This window comes from Cyprinus carpio, unplaced genomic scaffold, assembly GCF_018340385.1.
Source record: "Cyprinus carpio isolate SPL01 unplaced genomic scaffold, ASM1834038v1 S000000697, whole genome shotgun sequence".
Classification (NCBI taxonomy): Eukaryota; Metazoa; Chordata; class Actinopteri; order Cypriniformes; family Cyprinidae; genus Cyprinus; species Cyprinus carpio.
In genome coordinates, this window is record NW_024873430.1 from 1 (window position 1) to 26,852 (window position 26,852).

A 26,852-nucleotide genomic window follows, 5' to 3' on the forward strand; every position below is an offset into this window, starting at 1 on the left:
TAATTTTTTTTGTTTGTTTTTTGTTTGTTTTTGTGGGTAGGGGGATTGGGGGTATATGGGTGGAGGGTTGGGGAGGGGTGGGAAGAACAATCAGAAGAAGTGCTTTCTTGGAGAAAAACCCAAAAACCTGGAAAAAGGAAAGAAATTTAGGCAACTATAATGAATAATAATATTGAAAAGAAAAATGACATTAGCATCATTCTAGGTATTTTGCACACTAACCAGTGCGTTCAGCTACAGTGGAAAATGCAGATTGTGCTCTGAATAGATGGTCTGCAAAACAACAAACACACAATTAAAGAGAATTAAAATAATTAAAATTAACTAAAGATTAGCCTATGTATGTAACAAAAATTTATTAAACATTTAAACTCTAATACAGTCAAATTTTCAATATAAATTAATTATAGTTCCAAACGCTAAAGCTACGTAAGTGATTGGCCAAAGAGATTCCTGTGTTGTAAAACACAAAAGTAGCAAAATATAATATATTGTAAATATAATATACTGACTGCCAAACAATATGACAAAATCTAAATGACTGACAGGCAGAAAGCTTTTTTTTCTCTGATTGGATGTTCAACAAATGATGTTTTTACCTGGTTTTAAAGGTCTAGGGCATTATCCGAACTTGCATACTTCTCTACTATATAGTAGGGTGATAAGCAGTAGATGAAAAGTACCTGGATGACCTAACACTTCTATTGAGATTCTTTAGTTTAGTCTATCCCATGAGCCCACAGTAGCAAAATTGTGAATTGCATTGTAACTCATGCTGTAGCTCATATGACAGTGATAACATGACAAATGTAGTACATCGGCATACATACCACACATATTAGACTATTTTATTATTGATTGCAAAATGATTACTTATTCATAAGAAGTATCTATTCAGAGTATGCAACTTCGAATGGAGCCCAGGACTATAACATAAAACTGGTTCTATCTTTAGAAAGGAAAAACTGTTTATCTATTTACTTTACAGCAACTTAAAAGGAATGGTTCCCCCACCAAATGAATATTCATTTCTCTCATTGCTTTGTGAAAAATTACAAGCAAGGAAAAAATCATTGGGGCCCAAAACATTCCCCAATGAATTTCACAAAACTCCACATGCTAGTCACAGGTTCTGAAGTGCTATAGTGCATCAATGACTCAGTAGTATCTCATTAATATTGCTTTTTCACCTGTTCATATTTTATCCATATATAAAAATATATATATATATATAATATATATATATATATATATTAATAAATATTATTTATTACTGAATATTGTGCAGTGGAGAGTCAGTAGTGCTCGTAATGCTGTAATTTGAAAAAATAAAATGTCAGACAAAACTTGTTAAAATCTGTCAACCCCATAAACTACGTCTCATTTACAAGATTTCACATTTTATTATTCCTGCATAGTGCACCTATAAATGTACAACAACCAAAAAATGCAAACAAACCTTAAGAATTGCTCAGGAGATAAAGCTCAATGATCAATCTAAAAAAATGAAAGAACAAACAAATTAATTAATGCAAATTAATGCTTGACAGCACACAACAGGGACAGTTAATAACAACAAAACAGATCTACGACTTTCAATATACCTGTTATGACAACCCCCCCCCCCCCCCCAAAAAAAAATCTAATTTTATTCTTAATATAAACATTGAATATGCGGTCTATGTCCAAATATATGTTAATGGTAAATTTTTTAATATACTTACAATCACAGACATTAATAGGCATATGACAAATATATCAGGACACAGAAAACAAATTAGATCAGAGGTATAACATGTGGATGTCAACCATATCTATACAAAACAGAGGAAACCGGAGAAATAATTACCAACATTAAGGCAACTACAAAAAATAAAATGACATGCTGGAGGCTAAAAAGATTCTGTTATTTCATTTATTTATTTTCAAAAAAGACTTTTATACCCTACAAAGCTGATAAATTCAGTAAAAACAGTAATATTGTCAATTATTATTATTACAGCTTAAAAATACTTATATATATATATATATATATATATATATATATATATATATATTTAATATTGAATGATAACTATTAAGTTTTGGGTTCATTAATTTTAATACTTTTACTAGCAGCATCAGAATGAAAAACTGATGCCAAAAGTGACAGTATTTAACAGTGTTACATAAGATTTTGGACTTTATTTTATTTACTTTGTATTCAAAAAAATGCTGAAAAAAATGCAGCATTTTATTACAAACCTTTAAAATGCATAAGAGTTTATCACAAAAAAAATTCACACAATAATAAGCAGCACAACCTTTTTCAACAGTGATAATAATACGTTTATTCTTAATTATATTATATAATTTCTGATTTATAATTTATATATAAATTATGTTAAAAAAAGGAAACCGTTATTTTAAAAGGAAAATATCCTACAATAGCACTGTTTTAACTGTTTCTCATCAAATGCATGCAGCAATTCGTCAACGACAAACAAAATACAACTTCAGGTTGCTCTTCCTTTGCATTCGGTGGGCATGAACAGATCGTATTTAAGCTTTAAACACCCTCTCTCCTCCCTGACGCATTCATTACTCAAAATGAATGGATAAATACATTGTTAGCACAAATCGTTTACGATTCAAAACTTTAAAGTTCTCACTTCATCCTGCTGACCATTAAACATTACCATTATAAAAGTACTCTAAATTATATTCCGATCATAAATTATGAAAAAAAGTACATACAGTGTAGCTGACACCAGGGGGGGGGCTGACACCGCATCTAAACTGTAACTCAACAACAACAAACATTTTCTGTGGCCAAAAAAAAAAAAAAAAAAAAAAAAAAAACCGGTTTTCGCGCTCATTTACGCCCAAAGCGGGAAGCCGCCCGCAACCCGCGACCGAGACGAAACGGATAAGTCCGGTTAATATGTACCCCACACGGACTCCGTGAGTGAATCTGAGCCGATTCGCCATCACTAGCGTGTCAGACACGGCGGTCTGTGTGTAGTTTCCAGAGCTCTGTCTATTTTTTACCTCGTGGATCAGTGAAAAACCACTATATATACGTTTATGGAACAGCAGACAATACTCTCATTAATCACGCCCAACACGCAGCATTAATCAGGCCTCACGGATTTCTAATGCCTCACAGTCACCTCAAACAAAAGTATTTCTGAAATAGGCGGTTAATAACTTTAACGCAACAACAATTTCTGTTGCCAAAAATAAACAGATTTCGCGCTCATTTACAATCATAGAGGGGGGAAGCCTGCAGCAGCGAACGAGAGGGAAGAGGATGATTAGTTTGTTATTTTATGTTTTATCACACGGACTCCGTGTGTGAATCTGACCCGATTCGCCATCACTAGCGTGTCAGACACGGCGGTCTGTTTGTAGTTTCAGAGCTCTGTCTATTTTTACCTCATGGATCAATGAAAAAACACTATACAGACGTTTATGGAACAGCAGAAAACACTTGCATTAATCACGCCCAACACGTAGCATTAATCAGGCCTCACGGATTTCTAATGCCTCACAGCCATCTCAAACAAAAGTATTTCTTAAATAGGCGGCTAATATTAGGAAATACTGTCCCAATACTGTCCTAAAAGCACATTCAGGCAGGAAAAGATAACATCGATCTACAGCGGCATAACGTCAAACACTAACCTCTTCTAAAATTCCTTAAAAATGCACTCTTGTTCATGCAATATTGCGCTAATACTCAGAATTCGCTAACATATTCACAAACTTAAAGCAACAATAGTATACACCATTTGAGCAACATACTTTATTTCTGAAAATTCGTTATTAAAGGCAGACGTTAAAAAAGTAAACCACTGCTACTTACCTCGGGAGAATTCTGGAACATCTGCCGTTGGTCTCACTCTATCACAGTATTACTCAGCCAATCAGCACGCGAACTTCAGCTGCGCGGCCAATAGTCATGCAGCGTTACTCTTCTATCCATATATGGAAGAGAGAGCCCATGGAGACAGTGGAATTTTTTTTTTTTTTGCCTTTGTGCATATTTGTATTATTTATTTTTTTGTGAAAGTGGAATTGTTATAAAAAATGAAACGTTCCACATTATATATATATATATATATATATATAATATATGTTGATATATAATATTTATAATTTTAAGGAACAAGATTCATTACAACCAGAAATATTACATTCTTTACATGTTAAATATTTAAATATTAAATAACCAACTCTAATGGAGACAAAACCAAGGAACTTTAAAATATGGTTTGATGGATATACATTGATGTAATATAATGATATACATATACAATGCAATGATACACCCATAAAATATAATATATGCACATGACTAAGAAGGAAGTTTTTTTTGTAGATTTCTTTAAGATTTTATATACAAATAACATGCCACAATATATATATTTAATATATATTTTCCCTTGTCCAATAAATGGAATCCCCTCATGTCCTCATCATAATCAGTAAACAAATTTAATTCATGTACTGGTCCATAACGTTGCTGAAAAACTTTCTTGTCTTGTTAAGCTTCCATCCTTCTCCCCACTGCCACACATGCTGCTCAGTGATGCTGTAGAATATGTTGTATCGTTGCTGGTAAGTGTTTCATTGTGGTTTTTAAGGGTGATTGGTGGATTTTGCTAGTGTGTTGTTAGTCATTTGCTAGTGTAATCTGGGTAGTTGCTGAACGGTTACCATGTTGTTGCTAGGGTACTCTGTGTGATTGTTAGGCAGTTACTAGGGTGTTCTGAGTGGTTGCTAGGTGGTTGCTAGGCTGTTGATAGGTCGTTTTGAGTGGTTGCTAGGTGTTTTCTAGGGTGATCTCAGTGGTGGCTAGGTGGTTACTATGGTGCTGATAGGTGGTTGTGGTTGTATTCTGGTGCTTGCTATAGACCCCTTAAAAGTTTGTAAACATTGCAACGTCTCCGGGTGGGCGGGCTTAGCTGGAGGCAAAAAGAGGCGCGGACGCAATGTTGACAAGCGTAAACTAGCACGTTTTTAGGAGGGGTTTTATTAAACATGGATGCAGAAGAAGGTTCGGAACTGTCCGAATATGTACAGTCACTGACTCTGCGGGGACCGTGACAAAAAAAATAATAATAAAAAAAAAGTGGGAGTTAGCATACATTTATCAATTAATTCAGTTGATCACTCAGTTCACTGACCAAACTGGTTATCTGACAAAAAATATAATGACGAGTGGATAACATTACAGTAGCCTAATTTATTTATTTATTTTTAGCTAAGCCTGGTGTAGTTTCTTGTATCTTGTTCTCATTGGAAACATTTTTTAACCAGGTTTTGGATATTTCCTAGACAACATATGAATTACTTTCGGGTGGTTTGGGGAATTTTGTCAAGGCTTATTGTCTAATGTAACCTATCGCTGGGCTAACTATGATTAGCAATGTGTGTTATTTTAAGAGACCATTCAAAGGATGGCACACACATCTATCGCTGTATGTTTGTTTAACATTTAAGATAGCTAGTGCGCTGAAGGTTGGTGACTTTTCACCTATAAAACATAAACTTGCTGATTTGTACTAAATAAAACCAACACAGCAGTACATATGCATATATTATTTTACCTAATATGAAGTGTGCACTGCAAACACGAGCATTATTTATGATCGTCTCTGTCTAGTCTGTATGCCGTATTGCATTCAACCACAATTGTCTTCTTGATTTCTGTGAAGGAATGTCGGCCGGGATCCGGTGAAACTTAGTTTTGAAACCAAAAGTGCTGTTTCCTTCTATTCTGGCAGCCAAAAACACACCAAGACGACATTTTAAAGTCAAAACCTCAAACTTTTAGCGCGCCTGCTATGAGTTCTTCCTTATGTTTTGCCTCCAGCTAGAGCGGGTTACGTCACAGTGACGTAGGCGATTAAGGGGTCTATACAGTTACTAGGGCATTATTGGTGGTTGCTATTGTGCTGCTTGTGCTGTGGGTGGTTGCTATGGTGTTTTAGTATGTTTATAGAGTGATGGTGCTAGGTACTTGCTAGTTACCATAGACGGCTACTATGGTGTTTTAGCATGTTTTAGCACAAGTTATGTGCTTGCTAAGGTACCCAGGGTGGTTGCTAGGGTTCTGTTATGCAGTTGCTAGTGTACTTGGGGTGGTTGCTAGGGTGTTGTTGTGTGGTTGCTAGGGTACTCAGGATGTTTGCTAAGGAACCCAGGATTGTTTCTAGGGTGTTGCTAGGGTACCCAAGGCCATTGCTAGGGTGTTGCTATGTTGTTGCTAGGTTACTTGTGGTGGTTGCTAGCTTCCACAGGATGGTTGCTAGGGCCGTTGCTAGGGTACCCAGTGTGGTTGCTAGGGTGTTGCTATGTGGTTGCTAGTTTACTTGGGGTGGTTTAGTTGGTTGGGTAGTATGGTTGTTTGGTAGTTACTTTGGTAGGGTGGGTGGTTTGTTTGGTGTGGTGTTGCTCTGTGGTTGCTAGGGTGTTGCTCTGTGGTTGCTAGGATACCCAGGATGGTTGGTGTTGCTATGTGGTTGTTAGGGTATTTGGGGTGGTTGCTAGGGTACCCAGGATGGTTGCTAGGGTGTTGCTATGTGGTTGCTAGGTTACTTGGGGTGGTTGCTAAGGTGTTGCTAGGCGGTTGCTAGGGTGTGCTGAGTGGTTGCTAGGTGGTTGCTATGGTAACCTGGGTGGTTGCTAGGCAGTTGCTAAGGTACTTGGGGTGGTCACTAAGCGGTTGCTAGGGTGTTCTGGGGTGGTTGCTAGGCAGTTGCTAGGGAGTTGCTAAGGTACTTGGGGTGGTTGCTAAGGTGTTGCTTAGGTTGTTGCTAGGGTGTTCTGGGTGGTTGCTAGGCGGTTGCTAGGGCAGTTGCTAAGGTACTTGGGGTGGTTGCTAAGGAGTTGTGGGGCGGTTGCTAGGGTGTTTTTGGGTGGTTGCTAGGAAGTTGCTATGGTAACCTGTGTGGTTGCTAGGCATTTGCTAAGGTATTTGGGGTGGTTGCTAAGGGTGTTGCTATGCGGTTGCTAGGGTGTTTTGGGTGGTTGCTAGGCAGTTGCTATGGGTAACCTGGGTGGTTGCTCGGGTGTTTTGCTAGGCAGTTGCTAAGGTACTTTGGGTGGTCGCTAAGCGGTTGCTAGGGTGTTCTGGGTGGTTGCTAGGCGGTTGCTAGGCGGTTGCTATGGTACTTGGGGTGGTTGCTAAGGTTTTGCTATGCGGTTGCTAGGGTGTTCTGGGTGGTTGCTAGGCGGTTGCTAGGCAGTTGCTAAGGTACTTTAGGTGGTTGCTAATGTGTTGCTAGGCGGTTGCTAGGCAGTTGCTATGGTAACCGGGGTAGTTGCTAGGCAGTTGCTAAGGTAATTGGGGTGGTTTGCTAATGTGGTTACTAGGCATTTGCTAGGGTGCTCTGGGTGGTTGCTAGGCGGTTGCTAGTGGTAACCGGGGGTAGTTGCTATGCTGGTACTAGGGTGGTTGGAAGTTGTCACAGATGGTCACTATGTAGTTTATATAGAGTTCTTAGCATGTTGTTAGCCAATTTGAGCACTTAGCTAATCACTATTAGCATGTAGCTATTCACTGCTAGCATGACTAGCATGTTGGAATTCCAGTTTGCTAGCATGAGTCAAAAAAGCCAACCGCCATGTCTTGTACGATGTTCTGATGCAGAGATATATGTCTTGCAAAACGGTTGCTAGGGTACTCTGTTTGGTTGCTAGGGAGTGGCTTGGCAGCTGCCAATGATGATACTCCTAAGGCTGCTTGCCAATATAAACCAACCCCATGTCTGTACGATGTTCTGATGCAGAGATACAGATCTTGAAATACTGGTTGCTAGGGTACTCTGTTTGGTTGCTAGGGAGTGGATTGGCAGCTGCCAGTGATGATACTCAAAGGCTGCTTGCCAATATAAATCAACCCCCATGTCTGTACATTGTTCTGACGCAGAGATATAGGTTTTGCAAAACGGTTGCTAGGGTACTCTGTTTAGTTGCTAGGGAGTGGCTTGGCAGCTGACAATGATGATACTCCAAAGGCTGCTTGCCAGTATGAATGATATAAACCAACCCCCATGCCTTTATGATATTCAGATTTGAAGATATCCCTCTTTGCTTTGGGTTGCTAGGGTGCTCTAAATGGTTGCTAGGGCGTGGCTATGAAGTCTTGAAGGTGATTCGTGATTGGCCGTTTCCTGCCCCGAGTCAAACGAGCCCACCCTCATGTTTCTATGACACTTCTATCCATAGATATTAATTTGATCTTTTTCAATGGAAGTCTATGGAGCTTGTTACTAAGGGGCCCTAAATGGTTGCTAGGGCGTGGCTTGACTGCTTCACAATGATCCTGACAGACTGATTGGTTGCCTGAGTAAAATGAGCTCACCCCCATGTCTCTATGACATTGTGATCCAGAGTTATGTTCAATGCAATACTCCTAGGTAAATTACCATAGTAGGAAAAACACACTGTTTCATGGGCGATCCCTCACCATAGTATGTCTATGGGGCAACTTTGGGGGGCTCTTGCGCCCCAGGGGTACAACTTATACCCCACTGTGGGGTATGTTCTCGCAAAGCCTGATAGCCTCTCCAAATGTGGTGATTCACATGTTTCTGCGAAATTCTCTCTCGGAGCTACGATCCGTCAAAGTTGGCCGCAATGCATTGTCTATGCGATTTTTCGGGCGATATTTCGCCCGGTGTGCGAACATCGTACGCCCCGATCGCTTATAAAAGTCATAGCACACCATTCCCGAATAGGCCGCACGATTTGACACCTCTTTTGTGAGTCTGTGACAAAAACTGCGGGACTAGTTACGCGCCGAAATTTGTACGGAAGAAGAATAATAATAACTAGAATGTACATTTCCTGAAGAAAAATGTGAGTAATAGTGTGCTTTTGCAGCACCACTAACTCGGCCCTGAAGAAAATGTGAGTCGTGCTTGCAGTGGCAAAACTCGGCCCCTCGGTTGCGGTGTTCTGCACGTTTTCAATAGAGCCAACCACCATGTCTGTAGAATGTTCTGGTGCTGAGACATGGCTTCTTTATATTGCAATATGGTTGCTTAGGTGCTCTAAATGGTTGCTAGTGTGTGGCTAGACAGTTACTATTTTGATATTTGCAGACTGGTTTCTCACCTGCAACAAAAGAGCACACCTGGAAATCCATTTATCCTTTCCTGAAACTTAAGCACCATCATGATCTTGAACTAAAGCATTAATCAACGATTTTACTGGGGAAAAAACTATCACTTTACAATAAGGATCATTAGTTCAAATTTAATGTTTTAACTAACATTTACTAACCATGAGCAATACATTACTGTATTTAGTAATCTTTGTTAAAGTTAGTTAATGAAAATACAGTTGTTCATTGTTTGTTCATGTTAGTTCACAGTGCATTAATGTTAACACGGTTTTTAATAATGTATTAGTAAATGTTGAAATTAACATGAACAAATATTAATAAATTCTGTAGAAGTGCAGTTCATTATTAGTTCATGTTAACTAATGTAGTAACTAATGTCAACTAATGAAAATTATTGTAAAGTGTTAGAAAAAATGCTATACAAGGGTGGTTTCGAACTCTGAACCTCTAACATGCCAAACACAATTGCTTACCCAATTGCTTTAATTCACTCATGTGAAGAATCGCGAGCCTAATACTACATAAACGTTATTATATTAAAGTCATACGATTTCTTATCATTGTTTGTGATATAAATGTGTCATATGTTAAAAAACCCATTGTGTAACGTGAGGAGAGTTGAAGAAAAATGCCCTTAATTTGAATTGATGGGTGGCTCTTAAAAGAGCCGTTGTTGCCCTTAAAAGGACATTTGACGGCTTCATCTTCTGAGTTCTACCTGCAGAGCTTCTCTTAGGTTTCTCAGCAAACGCTCATTCCCCTCTGGGCTCAGGTGGACTCCGTCCCTGCACAGATGCGACAGGTTGATGTTGGAATGACGAATGCAGCGCATCTGTCTCTCTGCCAAGAAGCCTGCAATCGCACTGTTGAGCCACCGCCGGCTCCGTTCGATGCCGTATGCAGACCTAGCAGTCTGCCCTCGCCAATTCAGTCGGGGCAGAATGAACGAAAAAAGAAGCCTGGTTCTGGGGAGCATCCTGAAGACTTCAGCCAGGTCCGTCTTCATTTCCCGAAGGAAATCCAGGCGGTTGCGGCCCTCCCGACACAAGCTGTTTCCACCGAGGTGAATTATCAAGATGTCGGGAGCTGGAGCTTTGGCCCTGAGAGACCGCAGCACTGGAAGAAACTGCTCCCAGAGTCTGCCTCCTCTGCCCTCCCAACTAATCCTGCAGCGAAGGCCAAGGCTCCTGTCGAGCCCCTGCTCACCGATGTGAGCATACAGCCTTCGAATAATTGAACTGCCAACAATCCACACACGAGGTACTCTGTCATCCGCCATCTCGAAGAAGAGTGAGGGTGCTGTGATTTGGCGCCAGTATTTAGGATGAGCGCTGTGTTTCATTGTCAAAAGGTGGAGCTGTAGCACATTCTACAGGCAGCGACCGCTTTAGAGCAGTGCACAATCAATGAATATCCCACATTTATGCCAAGAGATTGCTGTTTATAATTTATGAAAATGTTTATGTTGCAGTGTATATATGGTACCATATTTTAGACTGTTGTAAGAGTGTATTTTATCTCCCTAATCTGAAATCGAATGAGCAGCCTCCAATAGTAAGACACACATTTCAAAATAAGAGTCCCGTTGCATATCGGTTTAGTTTATAATTAAAAGCCACGCATATGTATAATTTCTCCCCTGCTCATTACTGATATTTTGTTACACAATAAACCATGCAAAACAGATGCATTAGAGCAGTGGTTCCCAAACTTTTTAGACTGGAGTAGCCCCTGAGGCATTAACCATCCTTCTGCAGTATACCTTTCCACTGCACCTTTTCCATTAAAGGATAATATTTGCCCCCTAAATTGACTTTGGCCACATTTTATCTTCATAAATACATTTACATAAAAAAAATGTAATAGAAAAAAATACAATGATAAAAACGAAAAACTCTAAAGAGAGCAATTAACTTGTATTAAATTAATATCACATTTGCAATCGTGTGGATATTTGGATTTGCTTTCTTGGAGGGTCGATTTTGTCCCCACCACTTTTTGAAACATCTCGCGGCACAGATGAACATAATAAAAATTATCAATAAGTCAATCTCCTGTTCACTAGCAGCGCATTCATATCATTTGTTTGTCAAATAAAGTTTACCTGTTGTTTCTGAAATCATGCAGAGTATTCCTTTCTTGAAATTTCCGGTTTGTCATCGATAGCGCAGCTCATGGTTGCTTAGCAATGACAGACGCCACTTGAGCACGTTCAACTTGTTCCGGTGAAATCACAAAATGTAATGTACACAAACATGTTTCTTCTCTTGATATACAATCACCGATTTTAATTGGAAAACATACTATACAGTACTTCGAATGAACCTCTTGCATGATACCCACAGCCCATTTGAGAACGCTGGTTTATGTGGCAAATTTATGTGCTTTCACTCCCGTAAAGAATCACGAGCCTAATAGTACTACTATTGTAGATTTGATGCTAAGCATTAAACACCAGTTCTTTGTCAATCAATTAAAATCAATGATTTCTGGACACCATAAGGTTATTTATTTTTTTGCAATCCTTAGTCCTGACATTAAATATTTTAATTAAAAATATGTAAACAGTGAAAATATGCAGAGACAAATTGTGGCCTTGATTAAAAAAAAAAGATTTATAAAATCGTTTTTGCAACCAGCATACCTCAATTAAGCAAGGTTTGGGTTAATCAACTGAGTGTATATGTGACAGCAAGTTAACCTTGCTTTCTGGAATACCCCCTGGACCTTCATTTTTAATGTGCCATTGAAGAAGATTCAATAAAGACAAAAACACTTGATGTACTAATTCAACCAAAATGTTTATTAAAAGATTTAGAAAACGCCTGTTGTGCCAAATCCCACCCTATAATATCATACTAGTTCACATTTAAATATTATTTTAACTTAATATTAAAATGATCTAATATCTGCATTAACAAGATTATGAAAATATAAAACAAATAACTTACTGCTGCAATAATAAAAGTGTACTACACAAAAATTATATATCAACTTGTTTTACACAATACTATTTTTTGTTTTAATTTCTCCACTTTCACATACTTTACTGTTGCAATAAAATTTTACTAGGGGAATTTGTTAACTTATTTTACACAATACTAATTTTTGTTTGAAATCCTTCAAGTTTCTATTTTGGCAGAATACTGGTGAAAGTGTTTGAATTATTGTATAAATAGTGAACCTTGTGCATGTTGCATTCAAAGCCATTGTAAAATACTCAATTACTGTCCATGATTCCATCTGTTACTGCTCAAGTATTTATAAAAGGCATAAGCCCTGTGATTTCAGAAAACCAGAGGGGCTTTTAACAACGCCCCTTAGCAGTTCTGAAAGCACTGTAAATCATGGCGTCACAGGGCTTACTGCTTTATCGTAAGTGGCTAAGCCATAACATGATTTCACTTTTATTTCAAATTAATTGTGGAGCCTTGTTTCTATGATTTAATTAATAAAAAAATATATTAATCGACTCAGAAACTATTGTTTAGGGAACCCTGGTAGGCAGGGACCCGAGAGGCACAAAGGATTTGACACAACACCCCCAGTGAGCAAGCCAGTGGCGACAGTGGCAAGGAAAAAACTCTTAAGGAGATAAAAAACCTTGAGAGGAACCAGACTCATCAGGGGGATCCCATCCTCCTCTGGCATGGCGTACACATTAATATAACATTCTTATTTAAGCTAATATATGAAATATTAAATTGAGACCAATTATTTACTATGATAATAAGATCATTTATAAATATATTAATATAATTAATTGATCATTGATTGATTAATAAAATGATTCAATGCAATCAGGGGTATGATGAAGCATCTCCCGCCATCTAGCCGCTGGATCTGGCATGGCAAACAGGCTCGACACCCTGAGGTAGAGAAGGTAAAACAGATATGATCATGTTAGTGAATTGAATTGAATTGTTTTCATTCTGCAAGACTTATAGAGCATAAACTTTCAGGTCAGATGTATGTCTTGCAAGAGACATTTCTGCTCCCTCACTTCTGAGAGCCATCATACACTTTAAAATCTAAGCTTTCACATCAAAGCACATGCCTCTGAACAAACACATTGTATGATAAAATGCACTGAAACACTAGACCTTACCAGTATTATTGACAAACTTTACCTCAGTGCTTTAATGTGCTTCTTCCATTGCTTTTTTAGTCTTCAGCATTGTCCTCAACTCCAAACACATCTGGTCCCGTCCTCTGGCAATGAAATTAATAAATGAATAACGGGATCACTACATACACATTTACTAATAAACTAAAAAAATAATAATAATAATAATAAAAAAGTAAACTCAAACTTACTGAAAGAAATTAGCACATAAGCTGGTATCCAGCTCATCACCATCAGTGTTGTAGCACACTTGATCTTCTCAGACATTCTGACTTGCCAGTTCCTGAAAAACATCAAAATCAAAATTAGATTACAATATTCCTTTAAATGTGGTTATCATGTGCAGAAGTACAGTGACTGAAGTGACATCTTTTAACACTTAGCTTTAGATGGTATATTGCATACTCATATCCAGTGTTGGAGAGGACTGCTATTGTCTCCAAAATCTTCCTGCAACTTTACAGAATAGCACATATCAGTATTAGAATAGCAGAGGACTGCAAATAATACATCCAATACACATTGTACACAAAATAATTTAAAAGAAATGTTATGTTAAGGTCAAATACATCACAACAGTCTCTTACTACTTCTCACTTTACCTTACTGTCTTTTATGACTTACTGCTGCTGTTGCTCTCACTGTCTGTGTCCTCCCTTGAGCTGCCACACTAATCCTCACTGCGCTTACTGTATGCTGCTGCTGCTGCCTTCCTAGTGTCCTCCCTGGAGATGCCACACTACTCCTTCGTCCTTCCTGCTGCACTCTCTAGAGAGCTCAATGGCAGAACACCTTTACATGACCACAGACACCACAATCTAAACGCAACACGACTGTATGCGCCAACCTGTTGGCCAAGGCTGTCAGCGCCTCCACTGTTGTCATTAATGCGGGTTCAGTGGCCCCCGGTTCCATATGACACAACAGCAAAACAACACCATACCAGCCAACCCGGGGACTAAGGCTCCTCTAGCCCCACTGTCGTCGTTAATGCAGGTTCAGTGGCCCCAGGTTCTGTATGGTACAACACCAAAACACATCCATACCAGCCAACCCGGGGCACTAAGGCTCCTCTAGCCCCACTGTCGTCGTTAATGCAGGTTCAGTGGCCCCAGGTTCTGTATGGTACAACACCAAAACACATCCATACCAGCCAACCCGGGGACTAAGGCTCCTCAGCCAACCCCCACTGTCGTCGTTAATGCAGGTTCAGTGGCCCCAGGTTCTGTATGGTACAACACCAAAACACATCCATACCAGCCAACCCCAGGGACTAAGGCTCCTCTAGCCCCACTGTCGTCGTTAATGCAGGTTCAGTGGCCCCAGGTTCTGTATGGTACAACACCAAAACACATCCATACCAGCCAACCCGGGGACTAAGGCTCCTCTAGCCCCACTGTCGTCGTTAATGCAGGTTCAGTGGCCCCAGGTTCTGTATGGTACAACACCAAAACATCCATACCAGCCAAATCACCTACGTAAAACGCAATACACAGTACACAGGATTGTGGTAACTGTGGTAGCTCTGTAACACACCCGATTGATGGCAGAGGTCCGGATTTGAAATGTAGATGTGGTCAAGTAGTGTGTGCTTTTCCGTTGTCGCTGTTGTAATCAGTTGCGTGTATCCTCGAGCTTGAAACAACTCCAGAATTGGTTTTTTTCCAAGGTGTAGGAGGTCCTCATTGAAGTCTCCACAGATGATGACGAGATCGTTGTGTGCGAGGTCCAGATAATCCAGCATACTCTTCAGGTTGGTCAAGAAATCTCCAATATTATATTGTGGTGGCCTATATACAGCTACGACTGCTGCTTTTATTGGGGAATCTAATTTGATTACAACAAACTCCAGATCAGTCACATTTTGTATATATTGCCTGGGCTGAGCTGGAATGTGCTCCTTGCAATATATTGCGACTCCACCTCCATTTTTGTTTCCAAGTTCTTGATGTGTTGAGTAGGAGATATGCCTGTTGCGTGTGAACAAGTTGTATCCTTTCAACTGGAGATCTGAAGTACACGATCCGGTCAGGTGTGTTTCCGTTAGACACAGAACATCGGCGAGTTGTAGCTCATGATGGCATCTGATATCCTCCATGTGAGATGCCAGTCCTTCCGTGTTGTGATGAATGATGGTGAGTGTCTGTTCCTGCCTATTTTCCTTCACGTGCTTCAGAAGTGGCATGATATCTTCAACTCTTGCTCTTCTCATGCTTTGCAAAGAGGTTGTGATTTCTGGATCAGCATATATCTTCTTGTCGTCGAAATCCGTAATGTGTAATCCTTGTAGAGAAGTCGTTCTGCTGAGGGCAACGTAGGCCATTCCCGGCTCAAAAATCTTCTTCAATGACACTACTGCAGAGTGCATCGTCATGCCTTGAACTTTGTGGGCTGTACAGGCGTAAGCTAGCTTGATGGGAAATTGTCGACGAACAGCTGCTTTCCTCAGACTTTCTTCAGATCTCTCAATGTAAACCAAGACGTCTTCTTCACCTCGTACCCTTTTGCGATGTTTCTGACCGGCGTTCGGATTGTCGAGTTGAAGTCCTAGCATTTGTACTGTGGCGATTCCATCTTTTGTTTTGGTGACGATGTTTGCAATCGTGCCAAAACATCCATTGACAATTCCGTCTTCTACATCCAGATTCCTGGTTACCATCACACGAACTCCCACTGCAACTTGCATTGTGTCAAGCAAGTCGTCCTTTTTTCCAGTGGCAGGTTTGTTTAGTCTCTTCATCCTTCCTGTTTTTGGGTCCTTCCTGTAATCTTCGGCATCAATTGTTATGATGTCAGTGAAAATGGCCTGTACAGTCTCGGTATTGTACTTGTCAACTTCTTTATTAGTGGCGAATATATGCAGAGCATCACGCGGGCAGTCTTCTGGCTTCTTCACAGCCTGGAATAACAAAGCTCTATCATCTTCCCTGAGAGCTTCAGTCTTCTGCTTCACTCGTAGTCGGTTCAGCAGTTCAGCGAAAGCGAGGTCTTCTTTCTGGCGCATGATCTCTGTGAGGGTGATGATTTGAAAGTGGTCCTTCCAGAAGTCCAGCACATCCTCTTCATACACGCAGAGTGGTTTGGCTTTACCAAGCGGTGGCAGTTGATAATAATCCCCTACGACGAGGCAAGATATTCCTCCAAAAGGTTTCTTGCTGCCTTTGATCTGCTGAAATCTCCAGTTTACGTAAGTAAACAGGTCCTTTGAAACCATGGATATTTCGTCGATGATAAGAATCTCCACGTCACGTAATCCTGCTCTTACTTCATCTAGGGCGTTCCCAAGTCCCTGATAAGGTGGCTTAAGACTCCTTGGCAGTTTTAAAAGGGAATGCAGCGTTTTACCAGAGATGTTGAATGCTGCCGTTCCAGTAAACGCAGACAACAGCACCGTGGGCACGGAGAGATCCCCTTCTTCCCGGAGTCGAGGGAGTTGTCGCAGAATCTTGGTTGCTTCCGAGTGTATACACTTGATGACGTGTGATTTCCCACAGCCAGCACCGCCTGACAAAAAGTAAAAAAACTGCTCTGGATTATGACCCCACACACGCTTCTGACACCATTGACGGACAGTGTAAAAAATTGCTGCCTGCGTCTCATTTAGACTCCTAAACATCTTCCTCAGAAATTCATTAGTCATCTGTGGTGCCTCTATCTGTGGTACGACTCCGTCTCCTTCTTCACGAAGAATCTGGTATTCCGGAACATCATCCTGTTCGTCTTCTTCTGGATCGACATCTTGTTGTTCTGCAATGCACTCCATGCGATCAACGTCGATTTCAGGTGCAAAAGCAGACCAAGCATTCTCAGATGGTCCTTCCCGCTGCAGCTGTTCGAATGCTTCGTCCACTTTTTTGCTGTGTTTTTCAAACTTCTGCTGTTGTGCTTTAACTAAGCCAAGGACAGGCATTAGGAGACCAGGGTGTGCCGGGAGTTCCACAAATGCATTTTTGTAAAACTCCTGATATGTTGGATACCGTTGAGGTTTCAGCTGTTCGTTGAAACGATGTGGCACGTAAAGTTTTACCATTGTTCCGCAAAACTTCTCCGGTTGCTTCTCCTCTGAAAACCGATCATACCTGATAATTGCAGCCTTACCAACAGTTCTCTTCTGAATGAATCCCATATCGTTGAGTAGTGGGAGGACATTCTTTCCTTTAGTTTGCTGACCATACACAACACGGTAATTCGACACAAAGTCTGCAAGGCACATCTTTTCAAACTCCGGTGTTTGAGGCCTTGCTCTGTATTTATCTATCATACCTGACATCCAGACATCCTCTGAATCAGGATCTTTGCTGTGTAGGACACTACGGGGCAAACTCATCTTCAGGGCATCATCATCCGTCGGTATAAACACAACACTTCGTGAACACTTCTTCATTGGTAAGCTGCATGTTCGTGCCACAGACTCCTGAGCACTCACTTGCCTGTGTTTGGAGTAGGCCTGCATTATCTGCTTCATTTCGTCCTCTTCGTTCACGTTGGTTTCACGAACACCCTTGATCACGGTCTTCAGGAAATCATTCATTTCGTGTTCTGGCTTGGAAATGTAGGACAACATATACATGATGCAGCTGAAAGAGTCAAGAACGAACTGTATGTCCATGTTGGCGTTCCATGCCCTCAGCAAATCTGGGTTGTATCCATTCACCCAAGCCTCCTTTGGATCACGCTTCAGCAAAATCACGTTTGAAGTGGACAGTGCCTCGGCGTATTTACAGTAATCATCCATGGACAGATTACATTTGGTCAGCAAGTCTGACAAGTTGTCAAAGGAGGCCTGGGGATCGTTTAGCAAATCCCACAATGGCTTGAGTTTAGTCCTGGCTTCGTTCATTGCTTTTCGAACGGCATCCTGTCTTGCCGTCTTTCTCTCTGGGTTGTTTTGGTCTTCGTTTTGATCTTCCTCAGAACGCTGTGGTCGTGGACGGGTGATGGTGGTGCTTGACATGGGTAGTTTAGGGAACCCATATCTACACAACACATTTCCTTTCTTGCAAGATTTGGAGTGTTTCCTGCTGTGAAGTTGAACTTCGGTGACAATTTTATGAAGCTCGGGATCGGTGGTAGGGTCCGGCAACTGGCAGGTTATGTAACGGTCAATAAAGTCACACACTACTTGGTCAGACTGATTTTCGAATTCAGGTGCCCCCTTTACCCAGGCCAGCAGATGAATGTGTGGGCTTCCTCTGGCTTGAAACTCGACGCGATAAAAGTAATCCTCGACTTCGCCAATGGGTTGAGAAGGTGACAAAAGCAGATGAGTCATTAATGCATCCACTCGTTTCTCAAACATCCGCATGACGGTGACGGGGTTACTTCGAAGAATTTCACATTTCGTCGTCCAGTCAAGCTCTGAAAAGACAACCTCTTCACCTTGCTGAGCCTTGATTGACGTTATCACTTCTGGCCATCGCATTTCGGCTGCACTGAATGTGCAAAAAAAAGTAGGATTCCCTAACTGCCTGATCATGGCCTGTAGATCTCTCAACGTTTTCTCCCAATAAGATGGTGTGCCTCTCAAGGTGCATAAACCTTGTGGCGTCACAGCTGTGGACCAGTCTTTCGACCTCAAGATCATCCTGAAGAAGCTTGTTGGAGATTCTACGTCCATCTTTTGTAACAGGTTTGCCTTTTCGCAACTGGATAGACATGCTGTTTCTAGCCATGTGCGTTTCAGTGACAAACTGTGCAAAGAAGAGATAACTCTGGTCTTTGGCAAAACGAGTATCCACGCAGAACAGTCTAGCATTGAAGTACATGCTTGGTGATAATGCAACTTGTCGTGCCTCATCAACTGTGTTCTGTCCAGTGGGAAACTGTACGGGGAAAGCCATGGCTTCCAATTTGGGAATCTTGAAAAATCCGACTGGTTTTTCCTTGAGCAGGTGCAATGCTGAAGATTCCCTCACCGTACGACAGCAAGTCCTGTCCAATGTCAAGTGGCTGCATGCATGTGTCCAGGGTGAGGCCAGGCCGGAGTTCATCCTTTTCTTCTGTGCTGACATTCTGGTCATCCTGTTCAGAGATACCAACTTCCTGTTTCTCCTCGGTGTCATCCAGCTCATCATCAGGGAGAAATTCAAATGTGGTAGCATCACTTATCGAGATGTCCCTGTATTCTGAATGCATCGCTTTGAGTTTTGCTAACGCTGCTAGCACATTGTGCATATTCACTGTATGGAAGTGTTGGTATCCTCTGAACTTGATGTGTCTTTTCAGCTTCACCTGCAGTAGCTGGGACTCACTGTTAGGCCTTGGCAGACAGTTGACTGTTTTCTCCACCTCAGAGGGCACACACACAACAGCACCATAAACTGATCTTTGCTGTCCTTTTGGCAATGCAACTATTTTTGCAAAAGGAACAATTTTGGCGATAAGCTGTCGTTCCAGTACATTCAGCTCAAGCAGTTCTGCAGGGATGGGAGGCAATTCAAGTCTGTTTGCCACTGCAATAGAAGGCATGGATCCTCTCTTCAGGTGACTGTCACAAGTGTGGCAGATCCATTCCTGTCTTCGCTCTTCTGGAACTGCACAAGAAACCGAGCAGGCACTGCCACAAGCATGAACATATTTCCCAGTTAAGCAAAAGGCTGTAATATGAACATTTTTGACATATCGTGTTCTATTACACATCTTAACCTGATTTGGAAACAGAGTCCTGTGACAGACTGTGCAGATGTAAGTTGGACCATGCAGAATTTGATGCCGAAACGCAGATATGGCCTTTTGCATCAAGCTGTTGGACACAGGCTGGTTTGTCGCATCAGAATTGGGTGTATCCTTGCTGAAACGAATGTATGGCCTGTATTTTCTCTTGATCCTTAATGCACACCTCAACTTGTGAAGAATGTGGAATCCAGGATCGGTAAGACACTTCTGTTTCTTCTGGAGAGTACAACGTAGAATGTGATGTGACCTAAACTCTGAATCACTTGCGTATCTTCTGGCCATGTAGCCCTTCATTTTCTTCTGGAAAAGATCATCTGTCTTGTACCTCCTGACCAAGTAGTTCTTCATTTTCCTCTGGAAAAGATCATCTGTCTTGTACCTCGTGACCATGTAGTCCTTCTTTTTCTTCTGCAAAAGATCATCAGTGTGGTACCTCCTGACCATGTAGTCCTTCTTCTTCTTCTGGAAAAGATCATCAGTATGGTACCTCCTGTCCATGTAGTCCTTCTTTTTCTTCTGGAAAAGAGTATCAGTATGGTACCTCCTGACCAGGTAGTCCTTCTTCTCCTTCTGGAAAAAAGCATCAGTGTGGTACCTCCTGACAAAGTACTCCCTCTTTTTGTTTCTGACAAAAGTATCTTGATTAAACTTCCTTTTATTAATTCGAAACGGCAAACTGGTGGCATACTTCTCTTTCTCATATTCCCTTCTTTTTTGTTCTCGAATTTCAAAATGTGAAGTTTTGTCCTCAGTTCCTGAACACTTTTTTGCCATTTTACGCATTTCTTTTCTTCTTCGCTGCTTGTTTGTTTTTAAAACATTTATGACACTTTGGTTTGTGTCATCTGTAAGAACAAGATTTTCAGGGATTCTGATGTCAGCAGTTGTTGGTGTTTTTGGCAGAGGTGAAGTTACTTGTGATGGTGTCACACATGCTGATGATGAGCATGGTTCCTCAGACTGTTGCTCCATTTCAAATGAAACAGCCATGAATTCATAGCAAGTTTGAGGACCACGATTCCAAAAAAGCTCAAGTAATCTGTTGGTCATGTCATGCAGGTTGGTGAAAGTTAGCATAACTGCAGTTCCGTCACCAGTAGGATGTGGCAAACCTTCAGCAGTTCTGGAATGGGAATCAAAAAATCCATATCTTCCAGATCTGTCTCTGAACACCGCAAAGCACTCTGGAGAAACTATAAGCAGTGCATGGTTGACATCTGTTGACAGACACTGAAGTCTTTCATCAAGAGGAATCCACCACGCGTCCATTTCAGTAGTTCCTCTGTCTCTCAGATATCCCATCACCACTTCAGACTTTTGGACGCTGTAGTTATGGTTAGAAGTTGTGATGCTTACAGGTATTTCAGCCATGCTTAGAAGATCCTGTCGGAATCTTCCTTCAGCAATAAGCTGCATTTTAATGCCCACATACAATGCATCCCCTTCTTCTAGCACCCTGTCAAGATCAGGCTGTTCAAACAAAGTTCCCTCACTGTGGTACGCAAGGAATGTCAGAGCTACACATGTGCACTGATGATTTCGTGAGAAAACGTCATACCTTGCATCACTCTGGCAATGAGACGCCTGCACGGATAGAATTCTAGATGTGTTGTTGCCATCTTTGCTCTGCTGTCCATCAGAAACCTGAGCAACACCTTTACTGATGCTCGTCTGTCCTGTCAGGTCTAACTTTGTCCAACGAACTTTTTGAGCCCGGGATCTCCTACCTTTCCGAGGCATCCTTCGAAAGATCAAAAGACAAAATATGAGAAAACAGACCAAAGACATGATATAAAATAATCCATGACATATCTGACTAGCCCATTAATTAGAAATAAATAACTTGGTCAACATGCTGCATGTATGCAAACAAAGAAGTGCTTAATTTTCAAACATTTTTCACATTAGAATAGGTTAATTAAGTTAAATTACAGCCTTTGGCAATTTTATGATCGTAATACTCAACTATATTTTTTAGCTAAATGGGATTAAATAATCCAAGTTTAACGTCCTGTTCATCTGTTCTGATTGTCTTTTAATAATAATAATAATAATAATAATAATAAGCAAATGATTTCACATTGTCTCTAAAGTGTTTAGCAAACAACAGTCACCTTTTCTTCATTATGAGATCTCTGATTAAAATGACTGTAAAATGGTTTTAATGCTACAGTTAAAAAGTGCTGTATTTAATAAGCATTTTTTACAAGATATTTTCAGTGACTTACTTCACGAAATGCAGAAGCGATACAACCTGCAACGTATTCTCAAGAAAAAAAAGTTAATTGACAAGAAAAAGAACGACTTACAAATACAGCTAATAAACTTTTTCCAATTAAATTTTTAGGATTAGATAAGAACAGGAGTTTTTTTAAAAAGATTTTTTTAATAGGAGATTAAAAATATTATTTTACTAGTATTAAAAGGACTGAACTTTTAAAAGAAAAGTTTTATTTGAACACAAATGATCAACGTAGTATTTAAAATAATTTTTTTTTTTTTTTTTTTTTTTTTTTAAAAATTATATTTTTTATATATTGTTAAATATTATTTCAAAGGGTTGGGGAGGGGGTGGGAAGAACAATTCAGAAGAACTGCTGCTTGAAGAAAAATCCAAAACCTGGAGAAAAAAAAAAAAACATATTAGGCAACTATAATGATAGTAATATTGAAGAAAAAAAAAACGACATAGCATCATTTAGGCATTTTGCACACTAACCAGGTGTTCAGCTGCAGAGAAAAATGCAGGTTGTGCTCTGAATAGATGGTCTGCAAAACAGACACACAATTAAAGATAGATTATGTATGTGAAATAAGATCAATATTAACATAAAAAAACTTAATATGCAAAGGCATCCATAAATGATTTCAATACAGTCAGATTTTCAATATAAATTAATTATATTCCAAACCTAAAGCTACTGTAAGTGATTTGCCAAAGAGGTTCCTCACTGTTGTAAAACACAAAAGTAGCAAGATATAATATATTGTCAATATAATATACTGACTCCCAAACAATATGACAAAATCTAAATGACTGACAGGCAGACAGCATTTTTTTTTTTTTTTTTTTTTTTCTAATTGGATGTTCATCAAATTGTGTTTTTACCTGGTTTTAAAGGTTTAGGGCATTATTTGAACTTGCATACTTCTCTACTATATAGTAGGGTTAAAGGCAGTAGATGAAAAGTTCCTGGATGACCTACCACTAAGATTCTTTAGTTTAGTCTATCCCATGAGCCCACAGAAGCAAAATTGTGAATTGCATTAAACTTATGCTGTAGCTCACATGACAGTGATAACATGACAAATGTAGTACATCTACATACATAACATACATATTAGACTATTTTTTAATGATTGCAAAATTATTACTTCTTCATAAGAAGTATGCAACTTGGAATGCAGCCGATAGCTATAACATAAACTGGTTCTGTATCTTTAAGGAAGGAAAAACTGTTTACCTATAACTTACAGCAACTTAAAAGGAATGGTTCACCCACAAAATGAATATCATTTCATCAGTCTCTCATTGACTTTATGTGAAAAATTACAAGCAAGGAAAATCATTGAGGCCTACAACATTCCCCAGTGAATTTCACTAAAATATTTATAGCACATTTGAAGTACTATGGTGCATCAATGACTATGTAGTATCTCATTAATATTGCTTCGTCACCTGTTCATATTTTATCCATATCAAAAAAATAACTAAATAAAAATACTTACTGGATATTGTGCAGTGGAGAGTAAGTAGTGCTCGTAATGCTGTAATTTTAAAATGAAAATAAAATGTCAGACATAAATTGTTAAAATCTGTCAACCCCATAAACTACAACATCTCTGATTTATAAGATTTCACATTTTCTTAATCCTGCATAGTGCACAACCCAAAAATGCAAACAAACCTCAAGAATTGCTCAGGAGATAAAGCTCAATGATCAATCTAAACAAAGAAAGAATGAACAAAAAATTAATAAATTAATGCTTGACAGCACACAACAGGAACAGTTGATAACAACAAAACACAGATCTATGACTTTCAACATACCTCTTATGACTTAAACCAGAATTTTTTTTTTTATTTTATTCTTGATATAAACATTGAATGTGGTCTATGTACACATATATGTTTATGGTATTTTTTTTTTATATACTTACAATTACAGATATTAATAGGCATATGACAAATATATCAGGACCCAGAAAACACATTAGATCAGAGATATAGCATGTGGATGTCAACCATATCTACACAAAACAGAGGAAACCGACATTAAGGCAACTAAAAAAATAAATGGAGGCTAAAAAGATTCTGTTATTCCATTTGTTTATTTATTTTCAAAAAAATACTTTTATATCCTTCAAAGCTGATAAATTCAGTAAAAACTGTAATGTTGTCAATTATTACTACAGCTTAAATTTATTTTTATTTTTTTATTATTATTATTATTATTATTTTTTACATTTCATTTGGTGATGGCAAACTGAATTATCATAGTGTACTCCATTTGTCAGTGTTATGTTATCATCAATGTTGAAAACAGTTGTGCTGCCTCGTTTTTTGTGGAAATGGTGAAATATAAATTTTTAGTTTTGGTTATTACTTTTTTTTTTGTGTTTTTGTTATTTTTTTTTGTACTTTTCTAAGGTGACATTAATTGATAATGTTTGAAAGTATTATGGACTTTATTTAATTTTGTTTTTTTTAATTTTTTATTTTTGGATTGATGAAGAATGTTGATAAGTTTATTAGTAAACTTTAAAATGCATAAGTTTATCACCCAAAAAAAAAAAAAAAAAAAAAAAAAAAAAACAATAATAAGAGGAAAAACTTTTTTAAAAATTGTTATTATTATTTTTTTATTAGTAATTACTTTATTATTATTTTCTTATTTTTTATTTTTTTTTAAATTATGTTAAAAAAGGAAACAGTTATTTTAAATTGTAATGATATTACAATACCACTGTTTCTCATCAAATGAATGCAGCATTGTTCAACGACACACAAAACGACTTCAGCTTGCTCTTCCTCTGCATTCGGTGCGCATAAAGATCGTATTGAAGCTTTTAAACACCGTCTCTCCTCCCTGACGCATTCATTACTCAAAATAGATGCATGGATAAATAATCAAACTTAAAGTTCTCACTTCAACCTGCTGACTTAAAACCATTAAACATTACCATTATAAAGTACTCTAATTATATTCCGATCATAAATTATAAAAAAGTACATAAAAAGTGTAGCTGACACCGCATCTAAACTGCAAAAAAAAAACATTTTCTGTGGCAAAAAAAAAAAAAAAAAAAAAAAAGATTTTGCGCTCATTTAAGATCAAAGCAGGGGAGCGAGACAATTCGCCATCACTAGCGTGTCAGACGCGGCGGTCTGTGTGTAGTTTCAGAGCGCTGTGTATTGTTTCCTTGTGGATCAGTAAAAACCACTATATAGATGTTTATGGAACAGCAGAAAATACGTGCATTAATCACGCCCAACACGCAGCTTTAATCAGGCCTTGCAGATTTCTAATGCCTCACAGTCACCTCAAACAAAAGTAATTCTTAAATAGACGGTTAATACTATGAATTACTGTCCTAAAAGTACATTCAAGCAGGAAACCAGCGGAAAAAAAAAAAAAAAAATAAAAAAAATACATATTTCGCGCTCATTTACGATCAAAGCGGGAAGCCGCCCGCACTCATGACCGAGACGAAACGGATAAGTCCCGTTAATGTACCTCACACGGACTCCGTGTGTGAATCTGACACGATTCGCCATCACTAGCGTGTCAGACACGGCGGTCTGTGTGTAGTTTCAGAGCTCTGTCTATTTTTACCTCTTGAATCAGTAAAAAAAAACCACTATATAGACGTTTATGGAACAGCAGAAAATACTCTCATTAATCACGCCCAACACGCAGCATTAATCAGGCCTCACGGATTTCTAATGCCTCACAGTCACCTCAAACAAATGTATTTCTTAAATAGGTGGTTAATATTAGGAAATACTGTCCTAAAAACACATTCATGCAGGAAAAGATACCATCGAGCTCCAGCGGCCTAACGTCAATGACTAATCTCTGCTAAAATACCTTAAAAAATGCACTCTTGTTCATGCAATATTGCGCTAATATTCAGAATTAGGTAACGTTTTTCCAAACATCAAGCAACAATAGTATACACCACTTGGGCAACATATTTTATTTCTTAAAATTCGTTATTAAAGGCAGACGTTAGAAAAATAAACCACCGCTACTCACCTCAGGGAGATTTCTGGAACATCTGCCGTTCGTCTCGCTCTATCAAAGTATTACTCAGCCAATCAAGCACGTGAACTTCAGCTGCGCAGCCAATAGTCATGCAGCGTTACTCTTCTATCCATATTTGGAAGAGAGAGCCCATCGTGAGTTTCTTTTCTTCTTCTCTTTTAATGTGTCCACCAAGTCTTATTATTAAAAATTAAAGATCAATTAAAGGTTCCACATATTAAAAAGTTAAACACAGTTAAATTAAAATATTTCTGTCTTTGTTTTTAAGATCACCATGAGTCATATAATAGCATTCTTTAATAATGAGCACTTTAAAATCAATACTTTCAAATTGTTATAGCCATTAAAATACAGAGAAAGAGACATTATGTAATGAATTTAGTGATTAACTTTGTCTTATATATATATATATATATTATACAGAATATATATATATATATATATATATATATATATAATTTTAAGGAACAAGAATCATTACAACCATTACCTTGATGTAATATAATGATGTACATATGCAATGCAATGATACACACATAAAATATAATATATACACATCAGTAAGAAGGAAGTTCTTTTAGGTTTTTGTAGATTTCTTTAAGATTTTATATACTAATAACATGCCACATTATATATATTTAATATATAAAATTTGCTTGTCCAA

At 38.8% G+C, this 26,852-nt stretch overlaps 3 long non-coding RNA genes across 4 annotated transcripts; all 3 read right to left on the reverse strand.

The window, feature by feature from the left end:
* Nucleotides 1-226: 226 nt before the first annotated feature.
* On the reverse strand, nucleotides 227-4,019 carry LOC109089554. The gene is made up of 4 exons (XR_006158945.1): nucleotides 3,848-4,019; nucleotides 1,460-1,497; nucleotides 1,275-1,313; nucleotides 227-273 (listed from the first exon to the last, which is right to left on the reverse strand). It is a non-coding gene; the product is annotated as an uncharacterized LOC109089554 (long non-coding RNA).
* A 7,881-nt stretch (nucleotides 4,020-11,900) lies between these two features.
* Nucleotides 11,901-22,259, reverse strand: LOC109086265. The gene is made up of 5 exons (XR_006158942.1): nucleotides 22,148-22,259; nucleotides 21,478-21,660; nucleotides 13,436-13,700; nucleotides 13,249-13,328; nucleotides 11,901-12,987 (listed from the first exon to the last, which is right to left on the reverse strand). It is a non-coding gene; the product is annotated as an uncharacterized LOC109086265 (long non-coding RNA).
* Nucleotides 22,260-22,473: 214 nt separating this feature from the next.
* On the reverse strand, nucleotides 22,474-26,319 carry LOC109083074. 2 transcript variants are annotated; one of them, XR_006158943.1, is made up of 5 exons: nucleotides 26,180-26,319; nucleotides 23,828-23,865; nucleotides 23,649-23,687; nucleotides 22,639-22,688; nucleotides 22,474-22,539 (listed from the first exon to the last, which is right to left on the reverse strand). It is a non-coding gene; the product is annotated as an uncharacterized LOC109083074 (long non-coding RNA). The 2 variants fall into 2 exon arrangements; XR_006158944.1 differs by lacking the exon at nucleotides 26,180-26,319 and adding an exon at nucleotides 25,658-25,762 and having other exon boundaries at nucleotides 22,475-22,539.
* Between the last annotated feature and the right edge of the window lie 533 nt (nucleotides 26,320-26,852).